The sequence below is a fragment of the Balaenoptera borealis genome (genome assembly GCF_965194805.1).
Source record: "Balaenoptera borealis genome assembly, chromosome: 15".
Taxonomy (NCBI): domain Eukaryota; kingdom Metazoa; phylum Chordata; class Mammalia; order Artiodactyla; family Balaenopteridae; genus Balaenoptera; species Balaenoptera borealis.
In genome coordinates this window covers 83,276,817-83,287,963 of record NC_138871.1, presented here as the reverse complement: position 1 = coordinate 83,287,963, position 11,147 = coordinate 83,276,817, and the positions used below count along the sequence as shown (strand labels likewise).

At 39.7% G+C, this 11,147-nt stretch overlaps 1 pseudogene across 1 annotated transcript; it reads left to right on the top strand.

Annotated features, from left to right (window-relative positions):
* The first annotated feature begins 1,104 nt into the window (after positions 1-1,104).
* LOC309612593 (gamma-aminobutyric acid receptor-associated protein pseudogene) lies at positions 1,105-10,938 on the top strand (annotated as a pseudogene). The gene has a single exon. The product of its transcript is annotated as a gamma-aminobutyric acid receptor-associated protein pseudogene (transcript).
* The last annotated feature ends 209 nt before the right edge of the window (positions 10,939-11,147 follow it).

Below are 11,147 nucleotides of genomic sequence, written 5' to 3'. Positions count from 1 at the left end.
CCTTCTTGTGAACCACAGGACATGCAATAGTTATCGCCTGCACAATGCATCGCCCCTCTACATCTGGGGCACAACTATATTCTTCCATTATTCCCCATGAAGCAAGGAAACTTACTACTATTTATAGGTGGTGACCACACTGACTATTTTCTAATATATTCTGTCATGGCCTATTTTGCTAGAATGTTAGTTCCTGGAAAGCAGTAATTCTGTTTGTCTTATTTGCAGTAGGTTCCATAATTCACAGAACAGTGCATGGTGTAAGACAAACAAAATAAATATTCTTAATAACTTACCCAGGGTTATTTCCTATAACTTTTGGGTTTTACAAGGGCCCTTCTGCCATCTCAGCCCTCCAACCTTGCTCATTTCTATATTAAATCTCTGTGTATCATTTAATATTTAATATAGAAATTTATGTAGTTATTTATTTATAAATAAATATTGTTATTTATGTTATACTTGGATTTGTCCAACTGGGAATATTAACCTTTAATTGTAAAGGGTCATTAATGCCAAGCAATATTCTAATCTTACTACTAATAACACATTAGGAAAGTGCCTAGAACCACATATAAAGTTACTGTTGACTTGAGATAAATTTATAGAACAAAACAATGACTGAATGACGAAAACAACTGGATTCATATTTTACCAACTTTGGGACTGAAGGTTAGTGATCGACATAAGCTTTGAGAATTTTACACCCTGCAAAAGTATCGCTCAGTATTGAGAACAAAACAATTATATTTTCATGTGTAAGAGGACCAGAGAATTTTATTACTGTTAGTTTTCATTAAACATATTTGTAAAGGATCTACTGCAGGAGGATGACAATTAAACAAAGGCAGGGGTGAAAGTAATAATAATGAGTGGATATATAAATTAATAAAATATGTCAGAAACTATTGGTTATAAAATTAACTGTTTTATATTAAAAAGTGCAAAATTAAGCCTCTAGATAACAATGATAGGTTAGTGGTGCTCAGCGGACATTAAGACATGATAATTTATACATGTTCTGGAAAAAGACAAAAAACCCTCACATACTTTAGACTCTAAATATATATGTAAAGTCTATATATATATATATATATATATATATATATATCATGAGTGTACATTTAAAAATTAAGAACAGTGTGAAACTAGAATTATGATTATAGATTCCCAAACACTAGATGAGAAGAAAAATTTTAAGACCCAAAATAAATTAAGGAATATAGAAATTATTATCAATGCAAAATATGTTTGAAAAGAGGAAAAATAAATAAATGCTGGTTCACTGAAATCATAGTGGTAGAAGACAGTGGAAAGCTTGGACACCAGGTCTCTAAAGATGCCAGGGTAAAGGCCAGAGATTTTCTAACTGATGAATGAGACAGCAAAACAGCAGTAGGGGCCAAAGTTCTGCCACATCATATTCTGTTGGGTGCCAGCCCCTGATAATGCCAGGGAAGGGGCTGTGCTTCCCCAATAATGCAGCTTAAGGGCCCTACAGTTCAAGAGGTGGAGGGCCTCTCTTTTTAGACTGACACAGAGTCATAATGGATCTCTGTGTACTCTCCAGAATGCAGTTGGAACTGGGCACTTGTGATGTTTAACTTTATGTGTCAATGTGACTGGACCACAGTGTCCAGACATATGGTCAGACACTATTCTGGTTGTTTCTGTGAGCATGTTTTGGATGAGATTAACATTTAAATTGTTGGACTTTGAGTAAAGCAGATTTTCCTCCATAATGTGGATAGACATCATCCAATCAGTGGATGGTCTGGACAGAACAAAAACTGACTTCCCCTGAACAAGAGAAAGTTCCGCCAGCAGATTGCCTTTGGACTTGAACTGTGACACTGACTCTTCCCTGCTGGCCTATCCTGCAAATTTTAGACTTGAAAACCTCCTTAGTCACATGAGCCAATTCCTTAAAATAAATCTCTCTCTATATATACACATACTATTGGTTCTATTTCTTTGGAGAACCTTGACTAATACCGCACCCAAACACCTGCCCCTGCTCCTGTTTCCATGAGTTGCCCTTAGTAAATGCTTTTTAATAAAGTATGATGTACTTGTCTTTCCTTGCCTTTCCTTTAAAAATAGGGAAAGTATAGTTTTTCAACACACCTAGAGTGTTGTTCTTTGTACTAGCTAATAAAATGAGCATAACTTTAGCTAATACAATGTGCATAATGTTATTAAAAAAGCAATGAGAAATGTCATTGATAAACAATATTAAAAACAAAACACAGGGCATAAAAATAGTAAAGGTTTTAAATGCATAAGAATATATTCTGAACAACTTTATGCCCATAAATTTCAAAAATTTAGATAGAGCTGAAATTCTTCTAGAAAGAAATCATATATACATTGAAAAAAAGAGAAAACATCTGAGTAAGCTTATAACAATTACTAAGTTAAATAGGTAATCAAAGATTTTCTTACCAAAAGATGCAGGCTTACATGGTTTTCAGGTGACTTTTACTAAACTTTCAGAGAACAGTGATTTAAACAAAATGATGCAGAAGATATGAAAACAGTTATCTAACTTATTTTATCAGCCAATATGATTTCAGCACCCAAACAAGAAAATTTTTATCACATAGAGATTAAAAATCTTCAATTATATGTTAACAAAGCAAATCTGTTAGTGTCCACAAAAGCATTAGTTTTATTATCTTAAATTTTTTGTTAATATATTCATGTCTTAGTAAAATGTGATTATTTCTATGGTGGGAAAGACAGAAATCCACATAATGAGGAAATAAGCACAGGAATTATTGTGATATGGAAGAACAGTGGTCCAGAGGGGAAGACTGAGGAAAAAGGGTTATTCTGGAAGATAAAGTATAAGGGCATTCTGGGCCAAGGGAGCAGAAAAACACTGTGTGTTGAGAGTGCGTGGCAAGCTTGAGTCACTGTTGGTATTTGGCTATGACAGAAGTAGGGAGATTATCATGGCAGCTAGACCAGGCCCATTTCATGGAGGTTCTCCTTCCTTGGGCTGGCTGTCACCCAGAGTCCTGAATTGATTTCCTCATTAATGCTGCATTTGTTCCTATTTCCCTTGTTCCTCCAGCAACTCATAATCCCTTTAACAGGAGCAGAGGCAATGTTGTTTATTCTGTCTGTAAGTCGGGAGTGTTTCTCCATGAATGCAAAACAATTGTTTTGATTTTAGTCTTCTCTTTGCCTGCTCTGGGCCTTGCATCCAGTGTGCCCGCAGCACCTCTTCACTGACTGATGGATGGCACTTTGGCAAAGAGCATGGTCAATTAATTAAGTCTCACACATGGCCCAACTGTCTAAGGGAGAAAACCAGAAACAGACTGAATGCAAAATGATGGAAGAATCGGAAACAAAGAACAGGGGATGGTAGCAAACTAACTCACATCTTTAAAGAAGCATTGGGTCAATAGGAGGGGATGCGGCGGGGGCAGGTCCCCTAATTAACAGCATCACCGTCCAGAGCCAAGCGTCTGGATTTGGCGTCAGAGGCCTGGGCTTGAGCATAACGTGTTGTCAAATAAACAAGTGCCCTTGAGCCAGTTATTGAAACTTTCTGAATAACATCCTCATCTGAAAATGGAGAAAATACATACTTCACGTGGTTGTTATAAGGACCACACAAAATACGGTCTGTGAAAGCGCCTTAAAATCTGCAAGTTGTTACTGTCATTTAATTACAAAGCTTGCCTGGTTGGGCAAGAAAGACAAAGCACACTGAAAAACAAAATCCAGATTGATTTAAAGCAACGCAAAACAAAAACTAGTAGAAAACAGGAAACGATGTCAGGCATAAAACCTTGGCATACTTTCCATGTTTAGAAGCATTTCCCATAAAGGATTATATATAACTGAGTGACTGGAAAACCTCAGGAAAGTTCCATTTCCTCTCCTTCCTTGCTTAGCTCCACTCGGAGCTCAGGAATGGTTGCCTGGAGGCCCTGAAAGCACTCATCAGCCCCCTGTAAGGAGAACTGGCTGTGCAGTTCATGGTCTTTATCCTTGAAGCTAAAAATGTGACGGGAATGTTACTGCATTTCCTTAGAGCAGGTTTCTGCATTCACAGGTCACCTCCACTCAACCCACAGGCCTCTCCGAGCTCACTTACAGCCTTGTCAGCAAAAATGCAGAGAGCAGCCCTGCCGCAGCTGCAAGTGAGCCCTTTGGGCTGCACAGGGCTCCTGACACTGCCAGTGGGACAGTAATCACTTTTATGGTATCTAACTGACACCTGCCCTCCTCCCCAGTAAATCATGAATATACTTAAAATTTTTTCTTTTTCAGCCAGCAGAGGGATTGCGAGGTTTTAGCACAAACAGATTATTATCTTGATGGCCACAGTCGTTTAACTAACGCGAAACCCTCGCTTTAATCTCTCCTTCCAGATCTGGGACATCGCAGTTCAAATCTCAAGGGCAGGGACCTACTGTCCTGTATCTGACTGTGACTTTGGCTGCACCACCTTGGACATTGTCCTCTCTGAGCTGCAGTTCCTTTACTGAGGAAAAAGTAGAGCATGCTTGTGGCTAGATGATCCTTATCATCTCTTCCCATAAAAATGTCCTCTTCAGCCTCAACCTCATCTTACCCCACAAGATGCGTAGTCAGGCTGGAGCCATGACCAGCAGCTGACAACTGTGTCACTTACTTGGCAGACCTGCGTGACCTTTTCTGCAGCAACAGAGCTGCTTTCATGGTCACTCACTGCCTCACACTCACCCTGTGTCAGATCAGAGCAACTCTTATTCAGAACCTTTTCTGGTTCTGTTGGCTTTAATAAAGGGACCTTCCCATACGGAGCTGGAGCGAATCATTTGGTGGCCACACAGTTTCCATGTCATGGCACACACTCACCCTTATGACCTCCTTCACGAGAAAATAAGAAGGCATCATTGTGCTTTTGCCCTCGAAAGTACTGAAAATCTGCGTTCCTCTCTGTCTCAGTGACTTCGATTGATCTGCCCCTCAGCAGTGTGTGCTACTCCTGGCAGCCACGGGACAGAAATTGTAGGGGTCATGAGATCTTGTGACCTCAGCCAGCCCATTCATCGAATTCTCCATCTGCTTACAAACTGCACCCTGTTGCTTTTACCAAATGACTCAGTGAGTTGGGGATGTACGTGCTTTTTTTGCTTTTTTAATACAAATTGAAAGTGGCAGGAGGGATTTTGTCAGACAAGAACTTGAGGGAAATTTTGAAGTGTTCTATGGAACCAGATGTTGTGCAGTTTATTAAAGTTAAGAGAACTATTTAATACAGATGTTTATAGATATTGAACATTTTTATTACTGACTTTTATCTTTCAGAAGTTCAAATTGCTCTACATTTCTTAAAGAAGGGCAAAGAATAAGAAAAGGGGAGGAGGTGTTGTCACGATAGCATTGCCAAGATATGACCTTAGTCACTTTGTGTGTTATAAGAGGAGTTCTTCATCATAATTTTGGAGATGGTTATCACCTTCACCTGTGTGGTCCTGCATATAAATCTAGAAAGAATTACCAAAAACAATTTTCACCACCATTCTGAAACATCTTGAAGTAAAAACAGACTTCAGTTTTGAAACTTTGTGCATAATGAAAAATAGTACAGTGGTATCACAAGAAAGAGTAATGGAAACAATTCTGGGATTTACTGATGATGGAGTTGTTCAGGGTTCAGTGCCTCTTTTCAGGGTCCAAATCACCTCTTCCAGCAGAGCAAAAGCTGAAAGTTCAAAGCCAACTTGAAGGAGCTCTACCATTGACCAGCTGAAGTTCACAAATGTCCAAATAGCTTCCTCATCTGTAAAATGGGATTCTTACAGAACTCATCCTGTAGGATTCAAGAAGAACCAACTGCGGTATGGCATGCTGAACACACAGCACATGCATGGCACTTTCTGAGGCCCTTGATTATCAGCAACTATGACGAACTTTATCACTCTCAGTGTGGGAAGTAGAGTCGTGAAATTTTGATTCTTATTCTGTTCCCAAGTAGACATAATAAATATAACTAATAAAATTGTTGTGTTGCGTAAAATGAAAAAATCAACAATCTGGAAAATATCACCCCGTCTTGAATATCCAAAACATAGGCATAAACTTTGTCTAGTGAGCGTGAAATGGTTTCTTACCCCAAGGAGAATGTTACCAGAAAAAGAGAACATTTGTCTCCAGCTCCTATAGCTCAAGGGATATTTGGAAGTGAGATAGAAGAGGAAAAAAAAGTGGGGCACTGTAAATAGCCACAGGAAAAAGGGCATGTAAGAAGTAGGGGGAAATCATTCAGACAGAACTCTGACCTTCTTCCCACCAAGCGTACAAGGAGGAAGGGATTGTCCCTCCCACCACGGTAGTCAAGTAGAGGGCATTTGGAAGAGAACGGACAAGGAAGCCCAGGTCCCTTGGACAATTATTGTAAAATGGAAATTGAGCAGCTAAAGGCACTGAAGCAGTTTGTGTATAAGTCCTGAGAAAGGAACTGGGCAATCAGAGAGGCTAAGAACTTGCCAAAGTTAAAATGCTAAAATGCAGGCAAGCTGACACAGGTGCAGAGAGTACATATACCTTAACAGCTATATTCATAGTCTGGGGAGGAGATGCTGGTACTTGTCACTAGTTCTAATTCAGGGGAAGACCAGTGCTACAATGCACAATTCATTGTGTAAATAATGTTGAGTATTTTTGTATCCCTTCCCCAAATACATGCATGCACGCACACACACACAGACGCACACTTTAAAAATTCTTCTAAAACTTAAAGATCTTTTATAGATATATTTAAAGGGAAGGATAATGAATAAATGATATCAATAACATTTTTCACACTCACCATGCCAGTGCAAGGATAGGATAGTCCCATGGTGAGGGAGCTAAAGATTGTGGAGAGACCACTGTATTATGGTTTATTCTGCAGAATAATATTACCACAAACACAGAAGCTTAAAATCACACACATTTATTATCTCACAGTTTCTGTGGGTCAGGAGTCTGGGCATGGGTTAAGTGGGCTCTCTATAAAGCTGCTAACTAAGTGTCAGCCAGGGCTGAGTTCTTATCTGAGGGTCGATTGGAGAAGGATTGACTTCCAAGTTCATATGGTTGCTGTCATCTTTAAAATCCTTGCAAGCTGCTGGACCGAGGGGCTTTGTTTCTTGCTGGCTGGCTGCCAGAGTTTTCCCTCAGTTCCTTGCCATGTGCCTTGTTCTTTGGGGCAGCTCCCAACATGACAGCTTGTTGCTTCAAAGCCAAGAGGGAAGAGAGTCTTTCATCATGACAGTCCTTACAATTTTATGTAACATTATCAAGGAAGTGAAATCCTGTCACCTTTGTTGTATTCTATTGGTTAGAAGCAAGTCACAGGTCTCACCTACAGTCACGAAGAGTGAGTTATACAAGGGCAAGAATAGGAGGAATAAGTCATGGGGGCCAACATAGAGTCGTTCCACCAAAGCTACTATGTGTCAGGAACTTTAGCAATATTGACTACTTGATCTTTTCAGCTTCACTCTGAGATGCATATTATTATTTACAGATGAGGAAATTGAGCCTCCCAGAGGTGAAGTAATTTGCCCAAAGATCACAAGCTAGTAGAAATGTGTCTAGAATTCTAATACAGATCAAAACAAGTGTTATTTTTCCTACCCTTCTTTATTCGCCCTTTTAAGGTGTTATTTATCCTTCTTTCCTGGGAAGACCATGGAATGACCTCCAAGAATGGAACAGGCGTGAGCAGTTGAAATTGCTTCCATCTTGGCCTCTGACAGTTGAGTGACACCTCTTCTTCCCCAAAGCCATCACAGTCATCTCTTAACAGAGCTATTTTAGGCTCACTGGCCTCAAGGGCCAGGCCACTCAAATCATCTCAGTGAGGCTGATTCTTTCTTACTCTCACAAAAAATAATCTTTAGAATTCAGTTCAAGAGGGTCCCTGTGATTATCATGTTCTTTCTAATCTAAGTATGGGAATACTTTGATTTGGAGTGAGGAGACATTTTCCCACATTTTTGGGTGAACAAGGTCAGGGGATAGCTGGTTTATAGATACCATAGAAAAATGCACTTGAAAATTCTAGTCATCTCACCAAATCTTTATGTTTAAAAATGTAGTTTTGAGAATACTTTTGATTTTCAAATGTGTGCATATAAAGACATTGGTATATTTGAGACTTGTAAAATAACTCCATATTAAACTATTTGCTATGCCTGGAGCATTACTATTATTTTTCATTCACTTAAAATTTTATTTAAACACAAAAATAATTTTGAACTTTATTTTTTAATGCATTGATTGAATTTATTGATTTAGTTTAGTTCTATTCAATAGCAGTATAATGTAATGTAATTAAAAATTTTTTCTAGTAGCCACATTAAAAAAATAAAAGAAATAGGTGACGTTAATTTTAATGATAATTTTTCTTAACCCTATATAGCCCAAATCTTATTATTTTAATATACCCTCAAAATAAAAATTGTCAATAAGCTACTTTGCATTCTTTTTATCCTACTTAGTCTTCAAAATCCAGTGTGTACTTTATTTACAGAATATCTCAATTTGGAAGCTACATTTTCATTGCAAATATTTGATCTACACTTAGTTTTCATAAACTATGCAATGATAAGTGTAGATTCACATACCCACATTGTTCTAAACATAAAAGTTTTCAGCCCGCGCGTCACCGCCGGCCCCCCCCCCGCATCCCAGCCCCCACCCCGGGGTTCCCTCAGCCCGGTTCCCCAGAGGGTGAAGTTTGTGTATAAAGGGGAGCATCCTTTCGAGAAGCGGCGCTCTGAGGGTGAGAAGATCCGAAAGAAATACCCGGACCGGTTCCCGGTGATAGTAGAAAAGGCTCCCAAAGCTCGGATAGGAGACCTGGACAAAAGGAAATGCCTGCTGTCTTCTGATCTTACAGTTGGTCAGTTCTACTTCTTGATTCGGAAGCGAATTCATCTCCGAGCTGAGGATGCCTTGTTTTCCTTTGTCAACAATGTCATTCCACCCACCAGTGCCAGGATGGGTCAGCTATACCAGGAACACCATGAAGAAGACTTCTTTCTACACGTTGCCTCCAGTGATGAAAGTGTCTACGGTCTGTGCAGTTGCTGCCCCTAAGGTGGGGGGGGGGGGTCCCATTCTACACAGAGAGAGGGGGCCCTCCTTCCTTGACCTACTCCTCCTTGAGGGGCAAACACCACCTCCCTTCTTCAGGACCTACACTTCCTAATGTTTGAGACTCTCCCCCAGCCCCTCTTAACACAAGGGTTAATGGGGGAGATGGCCTCTAGTACCTCGCCTTTCTCCATTCTTCCCCTTTCTTTACCACCTTTCCCATTCTGCTTTAGACTTCTTGATTGTCAATCTCTGTCACATCCGGTGATTGCTTTGGTTTCTGTTCCCTTTCTAACTGCCCAAGGGGCTCAGAACCCCAACAATCCCTTCTTTTCACTACCTTCCTTTCTTGGGGTAGATGGAAGGGACTGAAATTGTGGGGGGAAGGTAGGAGGCACATTAATAAAGAGGAAACCACCAAGTTAAAAAAATAAAATAAAAGTTTTCAAATAACCAAATCAGTATGCTTTTGAATTTAAATTTAAATTAATTAAAATTAAGTAAGATTAAAAATCAAGTTCCTCAGTTACACGCGCCATATTTCAAGTGCTCAGTATCCACATGTGGTTGGCAGCTACCACACTGGGCAGCATAGGTCTAGAGTATGCTCACCACAGAAGAGACTTCCACTGCGCAGTGAAGATCGACAAGCTCAATAAACTGTTTTTGAACATTGTTGAATTGGGAAGATTAATGTTATCAACAACAAGTTAGAGGAAAGACTAAGCAACTAGTATTTAAGCCTACCTTTTGATTTGATCCCTGATGAAATGATGATGATGATAATGATATTTTATTGAATGCTAATTCTGTGCCCAGATCTCTACTAAGCACTTTGTAGCCCTCTGGTGTAATTTCATCATCCCCATTCCACAGATGAGGTACAGAAAGACTAAGTCACTTGTTTAAAGACATGTGTCTAAGAAATGAACAGTGTGAGCCTACACGCCCAGACAGTCTGTCTGTAGAGCCTGCATTCTCACTTAATTTACTCTTCTGCCCCTCAGAGATTAATATCTTTTTAAGACTTATCCTAAATAAGATGGCATAGTCCTTGAAGCAAAGACCGTACTGCATGCTCCTCTTTCTTCAGTGGCCTCCTCATTCCCCAGTTCAAGACCTTTGCTCCAGCTTTTCCTGTAGTGTCTTCTTTCTTCACCTTCACTTGTCAGAATCCGAACCATTGGTCCATAGTTCCTTCAGGAACAGCATCCTCCAGAGACGCTGTCTCAAACTTCCAGTTGGAACATTCTTCTCTTAAGGTACTTTATAGGTAACTACATTTATTAGAGCATAAGTCCTTTTCTCTTTTGCATTCTGGCTACTCTGCATGTGTATTTTGTCTCCCCAAGTTGGCATTAAGTTCCTTGAAGGCAGTTCCTGTTTTGTTGGGATTACTGTCCCCATTTTCCAAAATATCTTCTGCACACGTAGATGTCTGTGGCATTAATAATTCCATATTGTTCATGTAGTTCCCATCCCATGTGCCTGCTTTTTTTTTTTTTTTTTGCTTATATGTGGAATCTTTTTTTTTTTAACATCTTTATTGGAGTGCAATTGCTTTACAATGGTGTCTTAGTTTCTGCTTTATAACAAAGTGAATCAGCTATACATATACATACATACCCATATCCCCTCCCTCTTGTGTCTCCCTCCCACCCTCCCTATCCCATCCCTCTAGGTGGTCACAAAGCACCAAGCTGATCTCCCTGTGCTATGCGGCTGCTTCCCACTAGCTATTTTACATTTGGTACTATATATAAGTCCATGCCACTCTCTCACTCTGTCCCAGCTTACCCTTCCTCCTCCCCGTGTCCTCAAGTCCATTCTTTACGTCTCTGTCTTTACTCCTGTCCTGCCCCTAGGTCCTTCTGAACCATTTTTTTTGTTTCTTTTTAGAGTCCATATATATGTGTTAGCAAACGGTATTTGTTTTTCTCTTTCTGACTTGCTTCACTCTGTATGACAGACTCGAGGTCCATCCACCTCACTACAAATAACTCAATTTCATTTCTTTTTTGGCTGAGTAATATTCCATTGTGTATATATGCGCC